This window comes from Pteropus medius, unplaced genomic scaffold, assembly GCF_902729225.1.
Source record: "Pteropus medius unplaced genomic scaffold, Ma_sr-lr_union100, whole genome shotgun sequence".
Lineage (NCBI taxonomy): Eukaryota > Metazoa > Chordata > Mammalia > Chiroptera > Pteropodidae > Pteropus > Pteropus medius.
In genome coordinates, this window is record NW_024351730.1 from 21,014,818 (window position 1) to 21,041,196 (window position 26,379).

Here is a 26,379-nt window from a genome sequence, read left to right on the forward strand (position 1 = left end):
GAGGGCTACTAGATGGGACAGGGGTTGGGGGAATAGTGAAAAAGGGCAAAGGGATTAAGAAGTACAAATGGATAGTTACAAAATAGATATGGAGATATAAAGTGTAACATAAGGAAAATAGTTAAAAATGTAATAAATATGTAAGGGGAAGAAGGATACTAGATTTAAAAAAAAAGTTTTTAGGGCTGCCATGGACTGTATGTTTGTGTCCCGCGCCCTCAAATTTGTATGTTGAAATCTTAATCCTCAAATGTGATGGTGTTAGTAGGTGGAGTTTTTTTGGCCGGTGATTAGGACATGAGGGTGGAGCCCTGATCAATGGGGTAAGAGAGAGGTCAGTGTCTTGGCGGAGTGAGATAAATGGAATTAGTGCTCTTATAAGAGATAGCACAGAGCTCCTTAGCCCCTTCTGCTGAGTGAGGAAGATACATTAAGTCTACGACCTGGAAGAGGGCCCTTACCTGACCATGCTGGAACCCTGATTTTTGACTTCTAGCCTCCAGAATTGTGAGCAATAAATTTCTGTTGCCCGTAAGCTGCTTGTTGGTGATATTTTGTTATAGCAGCCTGAAGGGACTAAGAAAAGTGCTAAAAGTTTTGAAGATCTATTGAACAACAATGTAAATATATTTAACACTACTGAACTGTACACTTAAAAATAGTTAATATGGTAAATTTTATTTATGTGTTTTTTCTCCACAATTAAAAAAATGTTTAGGGATGAGTACAGTTTGACAGATATGTATTAGATTTGATAAATATATAAGAAAAGCAAGAAAGATTAAGCTAGTAACTCACCTTTAGGGTCTGGGATTAAATATATGGGCTGAAATTTATGGATAATTCATGAATCTTATTATGACCAGTAGTTGGAACTATTTTCACCCACATTATTTTTTTAAAAATATTAAAAAAAAAAATAAAACAAAAAAAGGAGAGGGTGATTTCTTACCCCAGTGATTGATTTGGGTTTCATTTCCTCTACTGGAGTTATCTCCTGGAGGCATATCACCCATTGATTAAGTATTCAGGCCTTGGCATCAGATCAGATGGTCCTATTGTTTTGCCATTTATGACTGCTCTTGGGCAAAAGTCACTTGATGTCCCTGCTCTTGGGCAAAAGTCACTTGATGCCCTTCATATGTAAAATAAGCGTAACAATAGTATTGATCTTACAGGTAGTTTTGGAAAATCAAATGCTCTAATATATACTGACAACAGACTGTCTCATGGTAAGGACTTAGTAATTGTTAGTTTATTACTACTTTTGGAATAATGCCTGCCAATGGGATAGATAAGAGGCTGAAAGGACAGCAAGAAATGAGGTATTGACTGTATTCCTAACATTATAATCATCCCTTGAATAAATGGGAATTTTCAGTTTATGTCATTGACACGAATCTGAAATCTCATGGAGATGTTTCATTTGATTTAAAATGTCTAGACTCGTGGGTCTTCCAAATAGAATATTTCTAAACTTATTAATTCAGAATTATAAATATTAAAAAATATCTGTATCTGAGTATGAGGATAAATTTATAGCATATATACCCATATCATTAAAGAAAAGCATGCCTATAGGCATAAATCACTGTTGATTATAAAACTAAATATGATTTCTTAATATTTGGTGGATATTTAACTTTCTTCTTTCATACACACACAGACACACATGCACACACAAACTAAACAAAGGTCACTGACTATCAAATGCATTTTAAAATGTCGAAATTAGATCATTTAGTGAATAAGCTTACTTTTCATCTTTCTGCAGTAGTAAAGGAAGCTCTGGAAGTGGGAAAATGATGAAAAATTTGCTACTTCAAATTCTCCATGAATCACTCCATGGTCTTTCAAAACAACTTTGTATTTCTAAGAACTGCATGAAAGCTTTTTTTCTTTATATAGACAAAAATTAGTGCTTGAGTGCTATTTTTTCTTCATTTATATTTGAGTTTAAGACATTTTTGGAAGTCTTCCTTTCTTCGAGAACATAATATAATGTGGCTATTATTACGGATATCTAGATATATTATTGGCTAATTATATCTCCAGAATTGAAAAAAATATATTGGAAATAAAATCTGACATTACACAGTTTATCACATTACCTTAAAAGGGCTATATTGTAGTGTGTGGAAGCAAACCTGGTTCCTTTTTTGGGATGGGACTAAAATCTTGTGATCTCATTTAATGATTTATTAACTTTGGTTTTCTTTCCTATGATAGTCTTTGCTTTCATTATTATCATCTAGACTCTTCTACTTGAAACCACCTCCATTTTTACGGCTGTGTGAAAAGCAAGTTAATCCGATTAAGTTGAGTTCTAGGATGTCTTGATCAGTTTTCCAGGTTGTTTGTACCATTTCTTGAAGATCTTAGGGATACTTAGCTAACCCTCACTTGGATCTAGAGTAATTGTTGAGACATGACCAAAAACGTTTGACTTGAGATGAATATTTCTCAGTGTTTTTATGAAGTCCTAGACTTCAAATTGATTAATAATTAGTTAGAATATTTGGTTATGAGAAATGACTTTAGTAACACCAGAAAAGTTCTGATCTTTAGAATGGTTCTATGACTTTTTTTTTTTTTTTGGTTCTATGATCTTTATGTGATGCTAAAACTCTTCAGAAAGACTGTGTCAAACATTTCCTGACCTTGAGGTTTATTCTGCATGAATAAGTATTTAATAAATGACTACATGGCCTGGGCAGAGGTAATGACTTAAATGCACTCAAAGTGACAGTTTTCAGAAATAATGAAGTGTTGTCTGTGAGCAGGTATAGAGTTTGTGGTCAGTATATGTGTTCAAATGACTAACCGTTGATAATTTTTCAGTAAAAATTTTCTTTTGAGTTGTTTCTCACAAGAGAACATATTATTTATGATCTCTTTTTCCCTTCCTCCTTCCATTTCCCACCCTCACTTCAAGTAGAAGCCTAGAGAAATTAACTCAACTAAGGAGAATGCTTTCTTCTTGATACTGAGAATGCTGTGTTTGTAGACAAAAATGACAAAAGAAACATCTTAATTTTAAACAAGTATATTTCTCAGGGTTTGAAGCTATGCAAAGTTATCTGTCAATATGTCTTTCTACATCAGCAGTCTGTAAACTCCTCAGTGAAGTGGCTACATCTTATTTTTGATGTCACCAGTTTCTGGCATGGAATGCCACAGAGTAGGTCTTCAATAAAAAGATGTTAAAGTGAACTGATCTGAAGATGTACAACTGCAGTGATGAAGATGAAAAGTGATAAAAGAACGGTATTGGATAATCAAAGTTCCAAAAGATTATCTGAAAATTCTGAACAGACTTCAAATATCTGACAAAAGAAACACATTCAGAATGTTTTTCTTTGTAATTTATCTTGGGAACATTTATTCATTTGCAGATCCATGTGGTTTTTAGATTGCTTTCAAGTAATATTTTTGTATGCCAGGCTGACTGCATCATATACTTTTACCACAAAAACATCTTCATAAAACAATTTATCTTTTCATAATCATCTTCCCTCTTTTCCTTTGCTTACTCCTACAGATTTGGGATTTGGCTGGCGATTTAAAAAGGACTTATAGTTCATTTGCTTTTAACAATATGAAGGCATAGTGATTCTCCTATGATTCTGTATCATGGTAAATTTACATATTACCATGCTTTATTTAAAATACAGAAATTTTTGTATGCTGTCATTGAAACCTTAAACAATTTGCAAACTTAAAACATCAAAAATGGTTTTGATAGAAGAGCTTCTGGTCAAGACGGTGAAGTTGGTAAATGCCGCACTTGCCTCCTCTCACAATCCCATCAAAATTACAACTAAACTGTAGAACAGCTATCATCAGAAATCACCTGAAGTCTAGCTGAGCAGAAGTCCTCAACTGGGGACACACAGAAGAGGCCACCTTGAGACTGGTAGGAGGGCTGGAGATGAGGAGAGGGCTGGTCTCACACCCAAGTGTAGCATTTGAGAATCAGGAGGGATTTCTGGGCTGTGGAGGTCCTCTCAGAGGAGTAAGGGGTCTTGGCCCCACAACAGTCTCCCCAGTCCATAGTTCCAGTTCCAGGAAGAGAAGTCCCCACAACTTCTGGCTGTGAAAACTAGTGGGGATTGTGGCTGGCTTCCAGAGGGCTGCTGGAATTGCAGACTTTCCTTTGAAGAGGCCCATGTGTGGACTTACTCACAGACGGATTCGTTTGCTCTGAGCTCCAGTGCTGGAAGTTCTCAAAAAGCACTGGGGAGGAACTGAGTTATTTGGCTTAAGGGCAGGGCTGGAGGGGCAGCTTTCTCCCAGAGAGAACTACTGGCAGAAGACACTGTTCCTTTGTCCCTCCAACCTCCCACTGTTGAAATGCAGGTGGCTGCCATATCTGAGTCTCCATCAACCTGACTAACACAACCTGCCCTCATGGTTCCCTGAGACCTCGTCCCTCCCAGCTTGCAGGCCCACCCAAGCTGCTTCCAGTGGATTTTCCATACAAACAGCCTGTCTTGGCTCATGCTGCGGACTTTCCTAAAATCTCTTAAAGGTTTACAAGACCCAAGCAGCAGCATCTGGCCTCAGCATACCCCCCATACCTCTTAATGGGTAGCCTCAAACCCAGCACTAGTGGCAGCTGGCCTTGGTTTGCAGCTTGGCCTCTTGAGGCACATGCAAGCCTAGCATGGGTGGTGATCATCTGCAGATTGCTTGGTGGCTCATGTCAGGTGGCCTTAGGAAGAGCACAGGCTGCAGCTGAACTTGGCCTGCGATGGGTCCCCTCCTAGGGGGCCCTGGCTTGCCTGCCCTATGGCCAGCTTCGGCCTGAGCTGGAGCACTATCCAGGGCCACATCTGAGGACAACACACCCAAAAGGCAGACTGGGCAGGCACCAGAGCCCTGCTAAAGTGAATTCTGCTCTAAAGGGTCAGCCCCTCCACAATAGCTCTTCCACTGTAGTCACCAGCCAGTCCTCAAAACCAATCATCCCTAGGGTCCATCGCTCCCACTGACATGCAAACAGCAACCAAGGCTCAACTACAACAGGAGGGCACACACAACCCATACAAGGGACACACCTGGAGCCCTGGCACGTGTGACCAGAGAGACTGAACCACTGGGCCCCACAGGACATCTACTACATAAATCACTCTGCTAAGATTGGGGGACATAGCAGTCTCACTTAGTACATAGAAATAGACACAGGGAAGTGTTCAAAATGGGGAGATAAGGAAACATGTCCCAAACAAAAGAATAGAACAATGCTCCAAAAAAAGAACTAAACAAAATGGAGACAAGCAACTTACCAGGTGCAAAATTCAAAATGCTGATTATAAGGATACTCAATGAACTTAGGGAAACAGTAGGTAAACTCAGTGAGAACTTTAACAAAGAAATAGAAAACATAAAAATGGAGATAGAAAACATAAAAAATAACCAATCAGAAATGAAGAATACGATAACTGAAATGAAGAACCCATTACAGGTAATCAACAGTAATTTAGATGAAGCAGAGGCTTGAATCTGTGATTTAGAAGATAAGGTAGCAGAAAACACCCAATCAGAACAGCTACAGGAAAAAATAATCCAAAAAAATGAGGATAGTTTAAGGGGCCATCAAGTGTTCCAACATTCACATCATAGCGGTACCAGAGGAGAAGAGAGAGAGCAAGGAATTGAAACCTATTTGAAGAAATAGCTACCGGACGTGGTTCCATAGTGTAGAGGTTAGCACATCTGCTTTACACACAGAAGGTCCTGGGTTCACGCCCCAGTGGAGCCATAGTCCATGGTCTATGGCCATGCCACCCTGAACAAGCCTGATGTCTGATCTCGGAAGCTAAGCAGGGTTGGGCCTGGTTAGTACTTGGATGGCAGACCACCTAGGAAGACCAGGTGCTGTAGGCATTAATAATAATAATAATAATAATAATAATAATAATAATAAAAATAGTTACTGAAAACTTCCCTAAACTGGTGAAGGAAATAGACATACAAGCCCAGGAAGCACAGAGTCCCAAACAAGATGAACTCCAAGAAGCCCACACTAAGACACATCATTATTAAAATGCCAAAGGTTAAAGACAAAAAGAATCTTAAAAGCAGCAAGAGAAAAGCAATTAGTTATCTACAAGGGCGCTCCCATAAGATTGTAAGCTGATTTCTCAGCAGAAACTTTGCACGCTGGAAGGGTTTGACATGAAATATTCAAAGTGATGAAAAGCAAGGACCTATAACCAAGAGTACTCTATCCAGCAAAGCTATCATTTAGAATCGAAGGAGAGATAAAGAGCTTTCCAGAAAAAGAAAAGCTAAAGGAATTCATCATCCAAGCCAGTATCACAGGGAATCTCAGAGGGACTTCTTTAAGAAGAAGAAAAGAGGAAAAAAAGATAAAAAATATGAATAACAAAATGGCAATAACATATCTATCAATAATTACTTTAACTGTAAATGAATTAAATGCGCCAATCAAAAGATAGGGTGGCTAAATGGATAAGAAAACAAGACCCTTACATATGCTGCGTACAAGAGACTCATTTCAGATCGAAAGACACACAGAATTGCAGTAAATGGGTGGAAAAAGATGTTTTATGAAAATGGAAACAAACAAACAAAAACGCTGGACTAGCAATGCTTATACCAGTCAAAATAGACTTTAAAATAAAGGCTATAATGAGACAAAGAAGGACTCAGTTATCCCACTTCAGAGTATCCAAAAGAAACACAAAACACTACTTTGAAGGGACATTTGTATTCTTGTGTTATTTGCAGCATTATTTACAGTAGTGAAGATATGCAGGCTACCTGAGCATCCACCAGTGGATGAATGGATAAAGAAGAGGTGGCACATATATACAATGGAATATTACTCAGCCATAAAAAGAATGAAATCTTGCCATCTGCAACAACATGGACAGACCTAGAGGTTGTCGTGCTAAGTGGAGTAGGTCAGACAGAGAAAGACAAATGCCGTATTTCACTTACATGTGGAATCTAAAGAACAAAATAAAACAAATGAAACAAAAGCAAACTCATAGATACAGAGAATATTTTGATGGTTGCTAAATGGGAATGGGAGGTGTTAGGAGGTGGATGAAGAGGAGGAGGGATTAAGAAGTACAAATTAGCAGTTACAGAATAGTTATGGGGATGTAAAGTATAGCATAAGGAATATAGTCAATAATGTTTTAATAACTATGTGTAGTGTCAGATGGGTACTAAATTGATCATTTTGTAAGTTATTTAAAAGTCTAATCACTATGTTGTACACCTGAAACTAATATAACTATAATTAAAAAATAAAATTATTTAAAAAAATGATATATGATAGCTTCCAACATTCCTGAGGTTCTTTTATCAGGGAGATAGACATTTGGGTCAATAACCGCAAATACAACAAATTTCTGTTCATACTATTGAGCAAAATTTAGCAGTGACCTTCATGTTGCTTTATTCCGAAGTTTTAAAAACATGTGGTTATGTTTAACACAACTTCCTGATAAATGTGAGCTTGAACCTGAAGAAATGGAACCTTGTTGAAATCAAGCAAACGACCTTTTAGAAATCTATTGCTAACAAGGTGGAACATTTGTCAATTTAAAGTTATGTTTCATAAGTTGAGAGTAAACACACATTAGTATCTCTTGTATTTATCCGATGATTTTTTTTTTTTTTGTGGTGGGGTAGAGTTTTTTGTGCTTCATGGATATTATCAGAACCACATAGTGTTCTCAGGCCTGAGGTGGTGCAAAAGTGAGCTTTGTCTCTTGTAGCTAAGGAAACAGACACAAAGAAAGCAGAGATTTGTTTGGCATTACCTAAGTCAGGGATTATAAGATTTACAACCAACTTCATGCATGTGATGACTGCAGTGTTGCTTCTCCAGAGAAGTCAGCCAACTGTCAAGATGTCTCATTGGCCACTTACAAAGACAACTTAGATGCCATCTAAGAAAATCTAACCTTCCAACCTTTGCTTGTACAAGTGAGTCTGCTCTTAAAGAGTCTGTCTTCCATCTGAAATAATAAAGTCAGGCTTCAGTTCAAAATTATTTGGTCCCACCCTGAAATTCTGAGGTCCATATCTTTAATGTCCTATGTACTGAGCTTTGGTTTCTCACTTGGTTATATTCAGGGTTGGTTTTAATATGGTACCATTGTGTGTTTTATCATTAGGATCAGGAGTGGATCTAGGCAAAATAGTGTTTGGGAAAGCATCAAGGAAGAGGCTTAGTCCTCTGGAGCCGCGAAGAGAAGGTGAAGGTCACCCTTGCTTAGAGCAGAGGGTAAATACCAGTGTTGACCTGAACTGGTCAGAGGGACTCACCAGAAGTGAGAAAAGTTAAGAGGGTCACTAAGACCAGATTGGTTCCACAGAGCAGAGACACACAGGGGAGGGTAACTATGGGATGTGAAAGTGTAAGGCAGAGTTTGAGACTAGGTGAATGAAGACGTGATGAGCTATATTCCAAAATGGTAATGACATTACGTGGGTGCGTGCGTGCACTTGCACACGCACACTTGAGAATAGGGTACTAGTGGCAATTTTGGGCAGACCAGAAGACGGGATGGGGTGGGTACTAGGGAGCCAAGCAGAGTGCTGGGAAAAGGCACCATATCTTGGGTTCCGCATGTGCGGATTCAACCAAACGCAGATTGAAAATACTAAAAAAAAGTTATGTTGCTGCTGACATATACTATGTAGTTAGGCCTACTATGGTTGCATTTATGCTGGACATGTACAGACTTTTTTTCTTGTCATCATTCCCTAAACAATATAGTATAATAACTATTTACATAGCATTAACATTGTATTAGGTATTATAAGTAATCTAGAAATGATTTAAAGCATATGGGAGAAAATGAGTAAATTATATGCAAATATTGTGCCATTTTATATAAAGGATTTGAACATCCTTGGATTTTGATATTCAAGGGGTGTCCTGGAACCAGTCCACCACAGATACTGAGGGATGGCTATATCTAAAAATGATGGAACTAAATAGAAGACCTGATGAGACCTCGGAATTCTGTGTTATCCTACATGAACTGTGGTGCTGTCTTGCATGTAATGTGCACCTTTCTTTATTCTCATTACTAGTAGTAGTTTCGAATTTTGCCTCATAAGGTATTGGCCCATGAGTGCAGCTCTTGACATGTTATAAGAAGCTGGTAAAGCAGAAATAGGGAAGCCTATGTTCTTATTTTGGGATTTTAGACACAAGAACTCTGCTTCCAGCCTGGTGGGCTTGAAGGCAGAGGCTTCTTTTGCCAGCACACAGGCCCTTCTTGCTGTGGAGTACTGAGTTTTACTGCACACCAATTACTTTTTATAAAGTAATTTCTGTGGCTATCCTTAAGATATTACACCTTATTGTGTATCGAAGATACAGTGCTAGATCAAATGGTGAGAAGGAAATCTCCCTCTTCACTGCTTCCCACTCAGGCAGCTCCCATGCAATATCTTTGTGATTGTTCAGTTGAGAGGAATACCTTAATCATTTTTCTTGACATGGCCCCCAGGCACCCAGGGATACCCCAGTGCATTTTGTGATAGGCCTGTGTGAAGACCTGACTATGCAGGGCTCCCTCTTTGGCACCGACTGATCCTGTACTGAGGGGTACAGAAGTACCTTCAGCTGTGGCCTCCGAACTGGTTTACACAGACTTGTATACAGTACTTCAGAAAGTGTGTCATCCTCAGCCTGGGATGACGCTGGCCAACAGCTGTTAGAAAAATAATGGCCCCTTGGGGGAAGGAAGAGGATTGAGAAGGAGTGGTTATTCAAGCCACTCTAGGTACATTGTAGATTTTTTAAGTTGTTAGCATTTCCTGTTCAAAAAGTTGGTGAAATGATGAATTCATTTACTAAAGCTTCTGAATCTTTTTCATGTCATAGAATGCTTAGTAAATAATAATACTTGTAGGGCACATTGGATAAACAATCTAGACATCTCGTGGTTGGAGGTAACTGGCTTGGGGCTCTGCCTGTGCCTATCCCTGCCTGGTAGCTCCCAGAAGGGAGGGAGAGACATCTTAGCCTACCTGTAAATTATTCCCAGCACACTGGCTGGGACCCATCAGGATTCACAGCTGACACAGAGGCAGCTTTATCTGGTGAAGTAAATTGTATACTAGGAACATGGGTTATGATTTTGCTTCTGCTGTTATTTCTTTATGTGCTTACAACTGCCTTTTGTCTGTATTGTCTTATCTCTAACCTAGACTCAGTATAATACCTGTCTTCTTTTTAGCTATTAGCCATGTTGAGGAAACAGGATGAAACTCCTTGAGCACCTTGAATGTAATACCTAATATGCTTACAGTGGTATGAAACTTTGAAAGTCATTTTGTCTATCATCCTGTTCTTTACTCAATCTTATTGATTGTATAGAGTAGATTAAAACATCACAGATGGGCTTGCTTTTTTTTTTTTTTTTAATTCATTAATTTGCTTTTGACTGCTTTTATTGGTTTACTGAGAACTTTGTATTCTGGTCCTGTGCAAGGTGCAGATGGTAATGCTTTCAAAACATCTTATTGTTATAATAGTGCCCATTTAAAATAATCAATACACTGCTCTCAGTTTCACCATTTTCAGCAACATTGATTTGGTTCCTGAGAAGAAGGTGATACTTTTTCACTGATACTCTGGGTTCGATCCTCTAGGGAACCTCTATCTTCCTCGTACCTTTCCCAGGTCATTAAGGAGGGAGGACATGCCAAATGAACCCTGTGTCGAGGACTTTCCTAGCCAGTAAGGGAGAGCATGGATTTTTGAGTCAGATAGATCTGGGTGTGAATTTCCACTCTTTTCCTCCGAGGCTGAATACCCTTGGGCCATTTTTTTTATGGTTCTGAGACTGGGTTTCTTCCTATTTGTAAAATGGAGCTAGGAGAAACTCTAGCACTGTGATTTATGGAGATTACATACAGTGTGATTTATGGAGATTACAAGTGACCTATCTACAAGGACCAGCAAATAGTGGATCCACAACAAAATATACATACAATTATCATTACTGATAATTTTTTAGTTTCATACAGAGTCAGTTGTTTTACTACACAAAAGAAATTATTATTGCTCATCTACCAAGTTTGTCATTTCTATTTTAGGAAATCATTAATTTCAGAAAATTAGTTCTTACCAAAGCTATGTTAGTAAAGATACTGGGATACGTTTTATCTTTCTTTGCCTCCATCCCTCAGTCACTTCTATTTTTTATTTTTCTTTTATTCTGATTTTTAAAAATTGGCATTTGAGGTCATTTCCAAGTTTTTTCCCGGTCACGAAAATTACACAAGCAGGTCTGTGTTTCACAGGGTGACCACCTTTCAAAAGTACTCTCTGCCGGCTTGTTTCCAGTCGTCACCACGTTCCCAGTCAGTCCTCTGGGTATTATCAACATGTTGAGAAGTTTGACCTCTGGTATATCAAGAGATACATGCTTGATCATTTCTTTCCTTGATGCTCCTGTCTTTTACATAAAGTTTAGATGAGGGAAGCTTCTCTCATCCTTTTTTTGTTCCTAGCTCCCACTAAGCTTTTCATAAGCTTAGAAAAGACTTTGGGAGAACTACCTGGTTGTTCCTCCTATATTTCAAGCTGAGGAAGCGGCATGGCATGAGAGTGTTGGAATCAGGCAGAGCTGCATTTGAATTCCCTTTCTGCCTTTTGCTAGCAGTGTGACCTTCATGAACTTGTGCCTGTATGGGAAAATTAAAGACCTTGCTGCATAATAATACCAGCTTGCCTGTGTAGTCTGCAGCTCTATGCCAACCACCTACCATGCAGTGCTTTTGTATATATTATCCTGTAGCTCCCTACAATTGAGCAACGTAAGTATTACTAAGCCCATTTTTCAGATGATGAAATTGACAGAGTTACTCATTTTATAAAAAGTTTTTACTAATTTTTGAGAGGAATTGTTTAAATCGGATAAGGTCAAGAGCATCAGAATTGGGCATGACGTACCACTTCGGATTTGGTCAAACATCAAAGTTTCTTTTTTAAAGTAGATTACTCCTTACTGAGAATGACTGATAAGATGTTTCTATTAATGAATGTGCTATCAGTGCTAATGACAAAACAGTGCAAACCAATAGTGTAATGAAACAATAAATTACTTGGCTACTAACAAAATGGAATTTATATAGCTTAGTGTGAGTAACTTTTATCTGTAGGTGCTTATTATATGCTCACATTTCAAAACCCATTGTAAACAAAAATGATTCTCTGCATGTAACGGAGTGGGCAACACTCAGCTGATCATCACATCCATTTGGTATAAGAGTGTCATTTGTACTTAGCCGGCCTTTCCTGGTGTTGACTGTAGGCTTTACAGAACTGTAAGCACAGGCAGGAAGACTCACAAAACAGACTTGGAGATTTCCGTCAAAGCTGGAATGTGGTAGTGATTTTGGCTCTTCCTTTATAGCTTGGCTGCAACTAGCAAGCTGGGAGGGCTATGAAAGTTAAAATGAATGAGGATTGTAGAGAAAGTAATGTTAACTTCTAAGATTCTTTTCGGCAAAGGGAATTTTCTTCTGCTCTTTAAATGAAAACAGCATTCTTCCTTTTAACTAGTGGCTTGTAAAATTGATTTAAATTGGTAATAGTTCATAAGCCAGTCCCAAATCTCCATAGAGTGAATGTTAGGACACTGAAAAGATCTTAAGAACTGATTGATATTTTCCTTTGGTCTTAAGCTGTCGTGTGTTTATCCACATAATTGATTTTTGAGATAAGGAAAAAAGCAAATATAAAAAGTTGCCTTAAACAATATGTGTATGGAATTTCTTCTTGGAGTAGGTTTGTCTCAACTGGTTGCGATAAATTTTATTTGTGATTATCTATTAGAGATAATACCTGGTAATTATCTTCTAATTTCAGGTATTTGTCTGATAACCTTTCTAACCAAATGCATACTGCTTCTAACTTATTTTTGGAATGCCACCATCATATATGGTTGTTTGAAGCTTGAAATGTATTTCTCCATAGGAAACAATATTAAAATGATGATTAGGGTTCTATTTGAGCCCACACAAGTTTATTTCAGCCATTATGTACCTAAAAAATAATTTTAGCATTCATTATACTATTATTAGTAGTTTTAATACTATTAGCTGATAACCTATATGGGTTTCACCACTGTATGACCTTGACAACTTGCTTACATTTTTAAGTCTCAATTTCATCATCTATAAAATGGAACAGTTAATAGCACTTACTTCATGGGCTGGTAATAAATTTTAAATAATTCATATAAATCACTTATTACATTAGCTTTTATTATTATTACTATAATTTGTCCATGTTCACAGTAAATAGATTTTTGTGAGTTGGCTTTGGAGCCTAAGCCACAAACTAATATTATTTTTTGGGGAAAATATATGTCCTGTGTTTGGCAAGAAGGGAGTCTGATGTCACCAGGAGCAACTTCTTTGGCTTTTCCCTTGTACCCTACCAATGTCTAGCAATAGAAGGTACTATGCTGGTTTTGGATACTTTTTGTTCTCGCAGGATCCCAAAAAAAGCTTACTGTCTTATGCATAGACACTATATATTTGTATGTACAGGCAGTCCTGACTTTCATAGGTTCAGCTTTTATACGAACTATGCTTTGATAAGAATCCCTGTCATTCACCTTTCATATTCTGCTTGTGTTCTTTTGTATGTCAATTGAGGAGTAGAGGGACATTTACAATGAATTCGTGGTGGCATTGCACACCAGCCTGTTGTTCAGTTTGTTGGTATCATCAGGTTTATTTGTGCCTCAGTGTTTGTAGCTGTAAATATTGGAACGCTCTGTTACATTTATACAGATGTATAAATGGGGAAAAAGTAAAAATGCTGATGCTAATGCTAAGAAATACAGGTTTCAAAAACTTTCTTTGGTTTTGACCAAGATGGAAAGCGTTAAGCATGCCAAAATCAATCAAGTACTCATCAGATGAGAGCCTGTGTACGAAGGTGTGAAGGAAAACACCTGTTGAAATGCTTGATCTACATTTCTATTTATTATATCTCAAATGAGGGATGCGAGTGTGGGCTTTAGAGTTTTCGATTCTTTGAGAATGGAACCATCTTTATAATTTGTAAATATATTTGTTTTGACTTTTATTATTAACATATTTTCTGGAATATATTGGGCTTAGAGGAAGGGAGACTTATATAGAATAAAGTTTTTTTTTTTAGAAAGCTTTTAATTTTGGAAAATTTTAAACGTGACCAAAAGAGGAGAAAATAGTACCATGAACTTCCACATACCCATTATTCAGCTTCAACAATTACCAATATGTTGCCAATCTTATTTCAGACTCCTTTCCCCCTGCGCCCCCTTTTTTGCTGGAATATTTTAAGGCAAATCCTACATTATATCATTTTACCGATTAATATTTCAGTATTTATTTCTAAGAAATAAAGACATTAAAAAATATAACCCCAATGCCATTATCGTACCTAATAAAATTAACAATAATTCCTTAGTATCATCTAATACCCAATTAAGAGTCAAGCTTCCTTGTCTCGAAAAAGTTTTTAAAACAGTTGATTTGCTTGAATCAGGATCTCAGTTTGCATATTGCATTTGATAGTTATATCTTGAAGGTTTCTGTTTATCTACCAGAGTTAAAGAGGTGGTTTTTAAGGTGGGGAGTACCATTCTTCTGCTGGTGGCCCCCTCCTCAGCTACAAGCCACTAGAGAGAAGCAGGCATTTATTCCATTTTTAGGCAGGGGATGACAGGCTTAGGGCATTTTCCTCCAAAATACAATAGATGTAACTATGGAATTTGCAATCTTCTTGTGTCCTTCCTGTTCTCATAAAATTAATCTAGAAAACTTACAGTTAGAAACAACTTTAAACATATTCCTTTTTTAATTTAAAGCACAGATTTAAATCATGGGCATTAAAAGGCCACCAACAAATCAATTGTATGCTATTTTCTTGATATCTACCTATTAATCATCTGTTTTGGCATCTTTTAACCCTAAGTGTTTTAGGGAGGTGAGGATTCAGGTGGCAACTACTTCAGTCATGAACTTTGAGGCTAGTTTGGCAGAAGTTAGTAGAGATTATATGAATAAGTTAACGCAGACTGGCCTTAGTTCTGAGCACTGACACATTGCTCAGCATCTTTATAAGGCTGAAGTAAGTGTGCAGATGCCAAACACTGGGGATAAAGTCTTCCATGTGTCAGTCTGCTCTCTGATCTGCAGACACAGGACCACCATGTCAGTTCTGGCGTGGTGGCCATAGGACACCAGCCCAGGAGACTCTGCCCGTTACTTGTATGCTATACTAGCTGTGGCCCCTGGAAGACTTTCTAAGTGGAAGTAGGTTCCAGGAAGGACCTTAATGGAAATGTTTATATAAGGCAAAGATTTAAAAACTAGAGAAGACTGTTGTAAGCTTGAGGAACCTGCAGTGGTGATATTTCACTATATTTTACTCTCATTGCTCAGAGTAAACACAGAACCTGCAGTGGTGATATTTCACTATATTTTGCTCTCATTGCTCAGAGTAAACACAAAAGCTCTAAGAGTGGCCTCCCAGGCCCTGCAGCCTGTCCTTCCTTTGCCTTTATCTTTCTGACCTTAGCTCTTACTTTCTATGTTCACTCTGCTCTAACTACTCTTAAGTTCCAAAAGTCTGCCAGGCTCTCTCCGGCCTCAGAGCCTTTGCATTTACTGTCCCTTCCTGGATGCTCACTTCCTCACCTCCTTCCTTCCTTCCTTCCTTCCTCACTTCCTTCCTCACTTCCTTCAGGTCTCTCTACAACTCGCACTTAGTGAAGGCTCCCCTAACTTCCTATTTAAAACCGTCCTTCCCGCCTTCGCCTCCGTCTCACCAGCACCCTCTAAATGTCTTCCTTGCTTATATTTTCTCATAGCAGCATCATTTTCTAAGATATTATATAATTTACTTTTAATTTTGTTTATTATCTTTTTCCTACCATGGATTTATCCTTAGTGCCTAGAATAATGGCTGGTCATAGTAGACCTTTGATAAATTGTTTAAATGAGTGACTAGATGAGTGAAATTCTGGAAAAATGGATTACAAGAATACATGAAGAGATTCCTTGGGGGAAAACAAAGGATGAACTTTGAACAGCACTGTGGAAGCAGACATAGTAGTAGGGGAACTGGTGAAGTAAGTGTCTTCACTGTCCATGTGACAGTGAACTGTGCTCGCAAAGTTTATGAAATAAGTTGTTTTTCTGCTTAGTAGGGTAGCCCATGTGGTAATGCACTTGCTGCCTTTTGATATAGTAGGTCCTTGGCATGAATGAATCTAACAGTCGTGATTTCAGCTATTTGCTGACAGCCCCCACATAGTCATTTGTGCTTTGTAGAGACACATGTCGTGAACTCTATGCCAGAGATGAGCCCAGAGTAAGCCTGGTGTGGCTCATCCCCTGCACTGCAGCTCATCTTCTTTTCCTTGAGAATTCAGAAACTCATATAGTTACACTTGACCGCATGTTCTATCAGAAAACATATGTCATAGTGATATTTGTAAATTTGGGCATTTACAAACTAAGATCGGAGGAGGAGATGTTTCATGAATGTCAAGGGTTTGTATATTCTAGGTATTCTGGTGAGTCTGCTATTTCACCAAAGGTCTGTTTAATATTTTCGATCCCAGGTTCCTAAAGAGTTTGGAACAGATCAATCAAATCAGCTAAAGAGAGGCAACATGACACGTAGTGGTTAAGAGCACGTACTTGTGGAGCTGGGCCATGTGGGTTTGAATCCTGATTTCGACAGTTATTAGCTCTGTGACTTTGGGCAAGTCACTTAATCTCTCTGTGCCTCAGAAATGATGATAAAAATGGTACATAATTCATTTTATTGTTGTGAGAATTAAATGAGTTAATAATATCTATAAAGTAGTTACAACAATGGCTGGCACAAGGTAAGCTCAACCTAAGTGTTTGCTAAATAAAAATTAAGATATTTATTTGGGAGGCCTGTTAAAAGATGCGTTAGCCTTTGGTTGGTAGGCATACCAAGATAGGGAAGGAGGTGAGTGTAAGTGATATAATTTGAAGTTATAAGAAGGCATATTGAAGTTTAACAACATGAGTAAAAATTTTCAAAGGTAATTCCTAATGGGCATGGCCTAGTTAATTATGAAGTATAGTAGAGTGGTTGAAATTGTGGACTGCTGCATCAGACTCCCTGCCTGGTCTGTCATGAGGATCGAATCAAATAATCATTATAAAGTGCTTAGCATAATACCTAGCATGTAGTAAATGTTTAAAAATGGGACTTCAAAAAAACTAATAGATAATGAGATTCCCTAATCTCTGTCCCTACATTGTTATAGATATTGAAATCCTTTAGCTAGAACCTTCAGCCCTATCCTATTACTGAGCCAGTTGGACAAAATCTGACAGCATTAAGAATGAAATTATGCATACACGATGCTTAATATAGTGCCTAGCATGTAGCAAGAACTCAATAAAATGCCAGCAACCTCATCCCCGCCAGTAGATGTGCTGGTTCAGGATGGAAGATGTGAACAGTATGGCTGCCACACTGGATAGATGTGGGAAGGAAAGACACTTTTCTCCACTATGGGTCTCAGAAGTGGTAGGTCAGGAACTATGCATGATCAGATACCATTCAGCTGACTCCCAGCACTGTGTCCTGGAACAAACTCCTACTCTGGCGTCCCTATCCACCTTCCAACCTGGATCTGACCTGAGGTCACTGTAAAAGCCATAATAAATGGGTGCAAAATCACAGACTAAAATGAAATGTATGAATGTAACTATGGATTTTAGTTATCTGTGCTATCACTCTACTAATTACCATAAGTAATTAACATTGACTATAAATTTAAAGTTAAGCTACAATTTCTAGAGCTCAAGTTCAAGATTTATATTGACATTTCAAGTTCTAATTTCCTTTTAAAAGTAGTTGCCATCAGCTTCTTTATTGGCTTACTTAAACATATTGCAGAGTTTTATTTGTCCAGTTGCAGGCCTGAGGAAGAAAATCGAGCTTTCTCATAACTTCTCATGCTTCTATTGCATTTTAAAAGCAGTTTGAGCTGCAATATATTTTTAAGTTCATTCATTCATATATTTATTGAACTACTATTTACTTAGAACCTATTAGGTGGCATGTCCAGGAACCTCTTAACTTTTTTTTTTTTTTTAAAGCACACAGGGAAATTTTAATTTGAATTGAATCCCATCACTATGTATTACAGTGTAGTTACACTCTGTGTGAAGGGATAAGTTCCAGCTAGCCAATAGAGCATGTAGTAAGGAAAAATTAGATGATTAAAAATTACCCTTTAAAAATTTTTTTTTAGTTAAAATTATTTTTAAAAAAGTCCCTTAGTTCACCCACAGACATAACGTCCTTAAGGGAATAGAACATAGCCATCTCCCTGCTCTAGCTTTGGAATTTATCTCTGTTTTTTCAGTTGAACACCGGACAAATCATGGGAGTTTGCTTGTGTAGGGCGTTGATGTTGTTTGAAATATGTATTCAGGGCCTTTAAACTTAGAGATGCACTTCGTACCAAACATACGAGTACTCTCACTGTAGCCGGCCTTCACTGGGGGATTCATTCATTCGTTCATTCATCAACATTTAGTGAGTACTCTGTGTAGTGACTATGCTTGACACTAGAGGTAGAGAGACTGTAGAAAGGTGATACCAGCTCTCGAAGAGCTCATAGTGTGGTAGGGATGACTACCATGACATGTCCAAGTATAGATGTGTGAGGTTAAATGATTGTAACAATGCAGAGCTATATATGCTACATGAACACAGGTTCAAAGAGCCAATGGAGAACAGAGGAAGGATCATAGCTTTCCTTGGGAAAGGGTGTGTCTGAAAATGTGGAGAGTGCTCTAGTGAGATTTGAGTTGGGTCTGAGGAATGAGTTAACTAAGATGACATGTTAATTAGAGGAAAAGTATATATACAAAGACATGGTAGCCTGCTCAGGAAATGGAATGGTGTGGGGGATGGCAGGAACTAAGTGTGAAAAGCTCATGACAAGCCTTAAATTACATGTTGAGCAGTTTGGACTTCATCTTCAGTATAATGAAGAACCGTTGAATGATCTTTAAAAGGAGAATGATGCCAAATTGTTTTATAAATGGATGGATCAGAGAGTTCAGAGCCAGGGAAGCCAGTAAGAAATCATTGGTGGGAGGACAGGTAGCAAGTCAGCCATCACACACTTACTTCTAAGCTTGGACGTACCTGGAGCATCCCTTGACTAACAGCGTCCTTGCAGGATGACTTCCAGCTATTGAGAGTCCTTTCCCCCATTTTACCCTGTGGGTAGTCTCCCTTTCTTCCCTTTGCTCTGCCTTTTTTCTCTGCTGCTGGTTCGGTCTGACTTTTGGCTGAAGACCTGGTGTGGGAGAAGGAAGGGAGATAGGATGGACATGCCCCCTGCTGCCATTCCAGCTTCTCACATGGAGCACCCCACGGCTTTTCAGTTCCTGCCTGCACCCTCTCTTAGGAACCTTCTGATTTTCACACCACAGCCCCTGAAGAAGGGCACTGGAAAGTGAAAAGAGTTTAGAAGGGAGTCTCCTTTTTCTATCCCTAACAGTAAAAACTCAGAAAAGTGCTGAATCTCTGATGTAGGAATGAGACTGCTCGGTTCAGTGGAACTCTGGGGAGAAGCAAGACGTAGTGGTCTTGGAAACACATAGATCTGCCCATTAACAAAATGAGAGTGTGCGACTGGGTGTAAGCTGTTAAGGAAATGTTCTGAGGGAGCCGTGTAAGCTGTTCCCTTTTTTGCACTTAACATCCTTTCTAGCAACTTCTCCCTTCATCTGTTACCTCCCCTGAGCCTCCACAGCCTTCCCCACCCCAAAGTCTCTGTCTCCATCCTGTACCAGTTCTTCTTCTTTATTGCTGAGCCGGATCCGCCCTTTCAGAGCTCAGCCAGCAGTCTGAGGACAGAATATTGGAGACCTTGCCCAGCATGGAGAAGATGGGAGAGAGGAGTCTGATCCTGTGGCCTTGAGGGGCAGTTTATTGCTGATGTCCCCAGTTGACACTCCCATGCCTTTGCTCATGGAGATAGGATTATGGCCTTTGGGTCTGTAGGACTGTTAATACCCTATGATACTCCCTGGGCCCTAGGGACCTTAGATTTAATCAACTGAAATTAAATGATATTTTTACTCTGAGAACTTATCTAATACTTATCACTTAAGAAGTGTTTTAGGCTCATTTTAAAGGAAGCTGAAGTGAGAGGTTAACTAACTTTCCCAAGGGTAAACAGTTTTTAAAGGACACACCTGGGACTAGCACTCATTTTCACCTGATTCTGCATGTGTGTAGATGGCCAGCTTCTGTACCTGACCATCATGTAAAATGATGTTTCCGGAATTAAAATAGATTTGCAAATGAGCTTTTTTTAATTGAAACTTTTATAGAGGTAATTATAGACTTATATGTATATTTGAGAAACAATACAGAGTGTTCACTTGCATACTTTCAGTTTTCGCTCAATGTTAACAGTTTAAAAAACTTTAGTACAATATCACAACCAGGATATTGGCATTGATATATCCAGTGAACTTATGCAGATGTCTTCAGTTTTACCTGTACTCATTTTTCTCTGCGCGTTTTGAGTTCTATACAATTTTATCACTTATATAGATTCATGTATTCATCACCACAGGTAAGATATTGAACGGAGCCAGCTCTGCAAAGATCCCTCATGTGGCCCTTTTATATCACAGACATCTCCATCCACCCCCAGTTTCTACTCTCTGGCCACCACTAATCTGTCCTTCATATCTAAAATGTCATCATTTCAAACCTGTTATATAAGTCGAATCATACAGTATATAATCTCTTGGAGTTAGAATTTTTCACTCAGCATAATCTCCAGGAGAGTTATTCAATTTGTTTCGTGTATCGATAGTTTGTTCCTTTTTATTGCCAAGCAGTATTCCAGGGTATGGACATACCACAGTTTGTTCAACCATTCACCTGCTGAAAGATATCTGGGCTAATTCTAGTTTTTGACTATTACAGATAAAGCTACTGTGAACATTCACGTGCGGCTTTTGTGTGAACATAAGTTTTCACTTCTCTGAGATAAGTGCCCAAGGGTACAAATGAACTTTTAACGCAGTTCATAAATCCAGAATTATGTTGGCGTGATCCTGTTCTGGATTACATTTTCACCTTTTATCTGGTCGGCACTCAGATTTCGTGTGGAACTGTTACCCAGTTTTCCTTGGCCCTGGGCCTGTGTAAATTTCCAGACTGATTAGGGCGCTCCTGGGCTCTGCATAGGGGTTTGCTTTGCTTTATTGCTGGCTGATCCCGGGAGTCGCCTCTGCCGTTTGTCATGCTTGTCAGGCTTGCCACACTGATGTCTCTTTTTCCCAAAATGTATGTCCAGAGCTCCAGCAGCCTCTACAGTGACACCAACAACTGTGTTCTCTGCGGGAGTAAAGGCTGTCTCTGGCCGGTGAAGTTATGCAGGGCATAGTACCTTTTCCTCTGCCTAGCCCTCCTCTGCTGCCCTGCAGTGAACACATGTTGCCAAAAGATGGCGGTGCTCTTTGCAGCCACTGAGCTTGCTCACCCTGTCGCCTGTGGTTCGGAGAACTGATACTGTTCTTGATTTGTATACTGAAAATGTGGACAGCAGATTTTCCAAAACAACAAAAGCACCAAAAAAAAAAAAAAAAAAAAAAAAAGCCATGTGGTTTAAAAAGTTTGAAAGAAAATATCATGTTTATAAATGATCTGTAATGAAAACGGTTCCCCACTTCTTAGAAATTATTCGAATAGGGAATAGAATTCAGAGATGTGTGTATGAGTGTATAATTTTAGATGTCAATGTGATTGTTGCATTCTGTGTAGCTCCTGAAAGAGACCTGTGAAAATGCTGATTTTCGCCTCCTGTCTGATCTAAGACCAGCCAAGTAGCAGGGATAGCCTGCTTTTGAGCTCTAAGACCTGACATGAATACCTCTTAGTCTTTGAGTAAAGGCACTTATGCACACTGTAAATATAATTTCCATGATAGCAACAGCTAATGATAATAATAAAACTCTTCACTCCCTAGTATTTGTCCATTCCTCTGCGTGCGTCACTTCAGTGTGTGTGTGGGCATGTGTGTAAAGAACTGTTTAAACATTTGCTATGCACAGGAAAGCTGTTGTAAAGTGAGAGATTATGGGGCTCATTGGATGTCATAAACAGATCAAACTAGTGAGGATAAAGTGGGATGAGTTTAAATATGAAGTTAACTAATAAACTTTAAGCTGTATGCACGGAAAGAACTAGCGGCGTCAAATTTGGTATGGATATGTTTAAAACTGGAGCTATTCTGTTCCTTAGGTTGCCATCCTCTGGTGCTTTTTTGGAAGTAGTCAGAAATCTCTACTGTTCATGTGATCTGTGTGCAGCCTGGTTAAGTGGATAATAGGGTGTGGAGGAGAGTGGGCCGGGCCTGGGACTGGGATTGCAAGCCCCAGGGTGGGTCCTCCACACAAGGGCCAGTATGTGGAGATTGGAGGGTCTGGTTTCTGCTTCCTCGGTCTGAGTGCTGCCTCTGCTGTGACTCTGCAGTTCACAGCATAGTCACAGTCCTGGGATCACAAAGGAGCAGGTGGCTCTACCTTAAGCAGCACTGCCTTTTTGCCAGTGCATCCTTGGCAAAGCCTTAGGTTAGGATGAGAATTGCTCTGTATAAAGTTATAACCCTGAAACCAGATGCTGTTACTATAGAGATGCTACTGTTGGAGGTGTAACAGAGGAGGGACAGGAGAAGGGCGGTGGGAGGGCAAATGAGGCGAATCTGGAGGCTAGCACACCCAAAGACCTTCAACCTTTAGCAGCACGGTGACGGTGACGGGGCAGGCTTGCATTCTGAAACTTGTGTGCTGGCAGCCTGCCACTTGCTGACTGGCTGAGTGGCAGCTGCTAGCACTGTGCAGACTAGCTGGTGAGCACGTTGGCAGTTGGCGAAGGCTCTGGGGGCGGGAACTCAGAGGGGTGGAATGTAGATGGCTGCCCAAGGCCCAATGGCTGACAAATGTTTCTCGTGCTGGGCTTAAGTCACCCTTACAAGCCTGCTCAGTGATTAGGACCGGCTGGTGAAAGCCGGTCCATTTGGCAGCAACTTTGACATGTGTTACAGTTAAATCATTTTAGTGTCCCAGAATAACAGGGAATAAGAGAAACCCCACATTGGGCGTGGACTTCTGAGGAAGGGTCTCCCTTCTCCTGTCAGATGCCCTATGGGAAGGAAGGCAGTATTGGCCCATGTGGATTTTGTGCTGACTGGTCTGACCCTTATCCCCGTGATGCTGGTGAGGAGCTTCCAAATCTATTCTGAACTTTGCCTCATGCTGGCGATGTGAGCCACGCGGGAGCTGTTTAGAAGCATACTCCTTCCCTTCTTTGTTTTCAGCAAGTGCAGTTTGTGTGAAAGGAATGTTTTAAGAATGGCTTTGGGGGCCTGGTTAGAGATTAGATGAGTTAATTTCTTCCTACTCTTAGAAGGAAAAACTGGTTGGGTCAGACAGTCATTTTAAAAGATATCTCTGTCTTGCTAATAATAGCAAGCAACTGTTAAGAGGATTTTGAGGTGGGGGGGCCACACGCACAAACCCAAATCATTGACATTTGTGATGTAAATATGGAAGAAAGCTGTAAATTCCCTGTATTTTGTGCAGAAGCCCAGATGTTCCAGGCTGGACTTGCTCCTGAGAGGAGGGCTGCTCTGGGGGAAGGCTGCTGTCGGAGTGCAGGTTTCATATTTTCAGTTTGCAGCACTAAGTCTTTTTTGCTTCCTATAGTGAAAAGGCTGCTTGCAGACACTCTGCATTGTCCGTCAGAAAGAACTGGGTTTCTAATTACTTGCTATGTATAGTTTTGGAGGGAATGTGAAATATGTATCGAAGAGCCAAGGAATGCACCAATCATCATTCTCACTCTAACTGAGATTGAGCTCGGGGACAGTGCTGCAGTTAGGCTGGATGCGTTTCTCCACCTAAGAAGAGGGCTCTGGACAATAAAGTTTCTACAGTTGTTATAGTTGTTATAATGTCTCCTTCAGTCGTTACTGGTTTCCTTCCTTTATTTCTGCTTTGTTTGTTTGTTGCATGCAATTTTGGGAAGGGCTTGGGTACAAAGGCTAAACATTTTATTTAGGGAACATGTATAAAGTCAGCAAAAGACTTTAGGACCAGTTTGATTAAAGGTGGGGGTGCAGAAATGATGTTCTATAGGAAATTGTGTTGGATTCTGTAGGTTGATAGGACTGGAGAAGGTTAGTGCTAAGAAGAAATGTTTTCCGAAAGGAAGATCGTCCTATTAACGTATACGTGGTAGTACTAGGTTCCAGCGTTTTGTTGTACTTCTGAGGTCTTTTAAGGAAATTTCCCCATTAAGCTGTCATCCGTATCTATGTCTTCAAGTGCTGTATTACTGATGAGTTCCTGTCTTTTGTATGGACTCTCCTAGATGGCTACGGGAGTCTTCGAGAAGGCAGACATGATTATACTAGAGCATTATCTGTCTTGGTCACCATTGTATCTCCAATGCCTAGAAGTGTGCCTGGCACCTAGTAGGTAGTCAGTGAATATTTACTGAATGAATGAAGAGTAGGGAAGGAAAGAGAAAAGGGAATGATTGAATGCTGTCTGTGTGCCTTAAGTGCTTTGGTCCTCGTCACCAATGACCTCCTTATTGACAAATCCATTTTGTTTTGGTCTCCGTCTTTCTTAGCTTCTCAGTAGCGGCACTGTCCTCTTAACTTCCTTGAAATCACTCATTCCTGGTTTTCCTCTTATCTTGTTGACTGCTTTTGTTCCTCTGCTGTGCTTGTAAATGTTGGCATGCCCAGCACTTAATCTTAGCTCTGTACCTCTACTTCTACATTTTCTTCCTGGATGATCTCATCTATTAATAGTTTCAGAGACCGGCTTTATTCATTGATTTTCCAATTTTTATCTCCAGCTCCAGGCTCCTGAGCTCCAGACTTAGATCTCTAATTTTATACTGGATAGTTCCTTTTTTAATAGATAATACACATCTTAACCATAAAGTAGAGAGAAAAGAACTCTCGATTCCTTCCCCAAACTGTTTCTCCCACAGACTTCCCTGGGTTCCTGAGATAAGTTCCTAGTTTCTTTGGTCTTCTGATTATCTATTTTTCACATAGCAGCCAGAGTGATCCTTTAAAAAAGTAAAGCAACTCAAGTCACTTTCCATCTTAAAACTCTTAACTATAGTTAATAATACTGTATTGTATATTTGAAAGTTGCTAAGAAAGTAGATCTTAAAAGTTCTCATCAGAAAAAAAAAAACAAATTTTATAATTTGTATGGTGATGGATGTTAACTAGACTTATTGTGGTGATCATTTCATAATAGTAGTTCTGCCTTATCTGAGATTTTGCTTTCCATGGTTTCAGTTACCTGCAGTCAACTGGGGTCTGAAACTATTAAATAGAAAATTCCAGAAATAAACAATTGATAAGTTTTAAATTGTGCACTGTCTGGAGTAGTGTGATCTCATGCTGTCCTGCTACATCCTGCCTGAGATGTGAATCTTCCCTTTGTCCAGCGTGTCCACATTGTCCACACTCCCCACCCATTAGTTACTTAGCAGCCATCTTGGTTATTAGCTCGGCATTCACGGTATCACAGTGCTTGTGTTCAGGCACCCTTAATTTCCTTAATTATGGCCCTGAAGTGCAAGAGTAGTGACGCTGGCAATTGAGATATGTCAAAGAGAAGCCATAAAGCTCTTCCTTTAGATGAAAAGGTAAAAGTTCTTGACTTGACTTAGGAAAGAAAAAATATCGTATGCTGAGGTTGCTAAGATCTACAGTAAGAATAATCTTCTATCTGCGAAATGGCCTAATTTATAAATTAAACTTTATCATAGGTTTGTTTGTATAGGAAAAAACATAGTATATATAGGTTTTAGTATTATCAGTGGTTCCAGGCATCCACTGGAGGTCTTGGAACCTATCCCTTGTAGATAAGAGAGGCTACTGTATACACAAAAATCAAATCATCGTGTTATACATCTAAAACTAATATAATGTTATATGTCAATTATACCTCAGTAGAGCAGAACACAACAATACTCTTCAGTGGCTCCCAGATTCTGACTGCTTATCACAGCTTGCGTGGCCTTGATTCTTAATGGTAGTACTGTTGACCTTCTGTCTCTCTGTCTAGCCTCACTGACCTCGTTTCTGTTCCTGGAACATACTAAACTTTTTCCCACCTTAAGACCTTTGCACATGCAATTCCCTTTGGTACGCTTTGCCACCAGATCTTCAAATGCCTGGTGCCTTTTTTCTCTGCTCACATGTCACCTCCTCAGAAGCCTCATCTGAACCACATTATGCCAGGTAG

General features: G+C 39.3%; 1 protein-coding gene and 1 pseudogene across 7 annotated transcripts in view; both read left to right on the forward strand.

The window, feature by feature from the left end:
• SLC4A4 (solute carrier family 4 member 4) overlaps window positions 1-26,379 on the forward strand; it is a 357,503-nt gene that overhangs the window by 64,957 nt on the left and 266,167 nt on the right. The window lies entirely within an intron of this gene.
• LOC120588506 (uncharacterized) lies at window positions 5,774-5,889 on the forward strand (annotated as a pseudogene).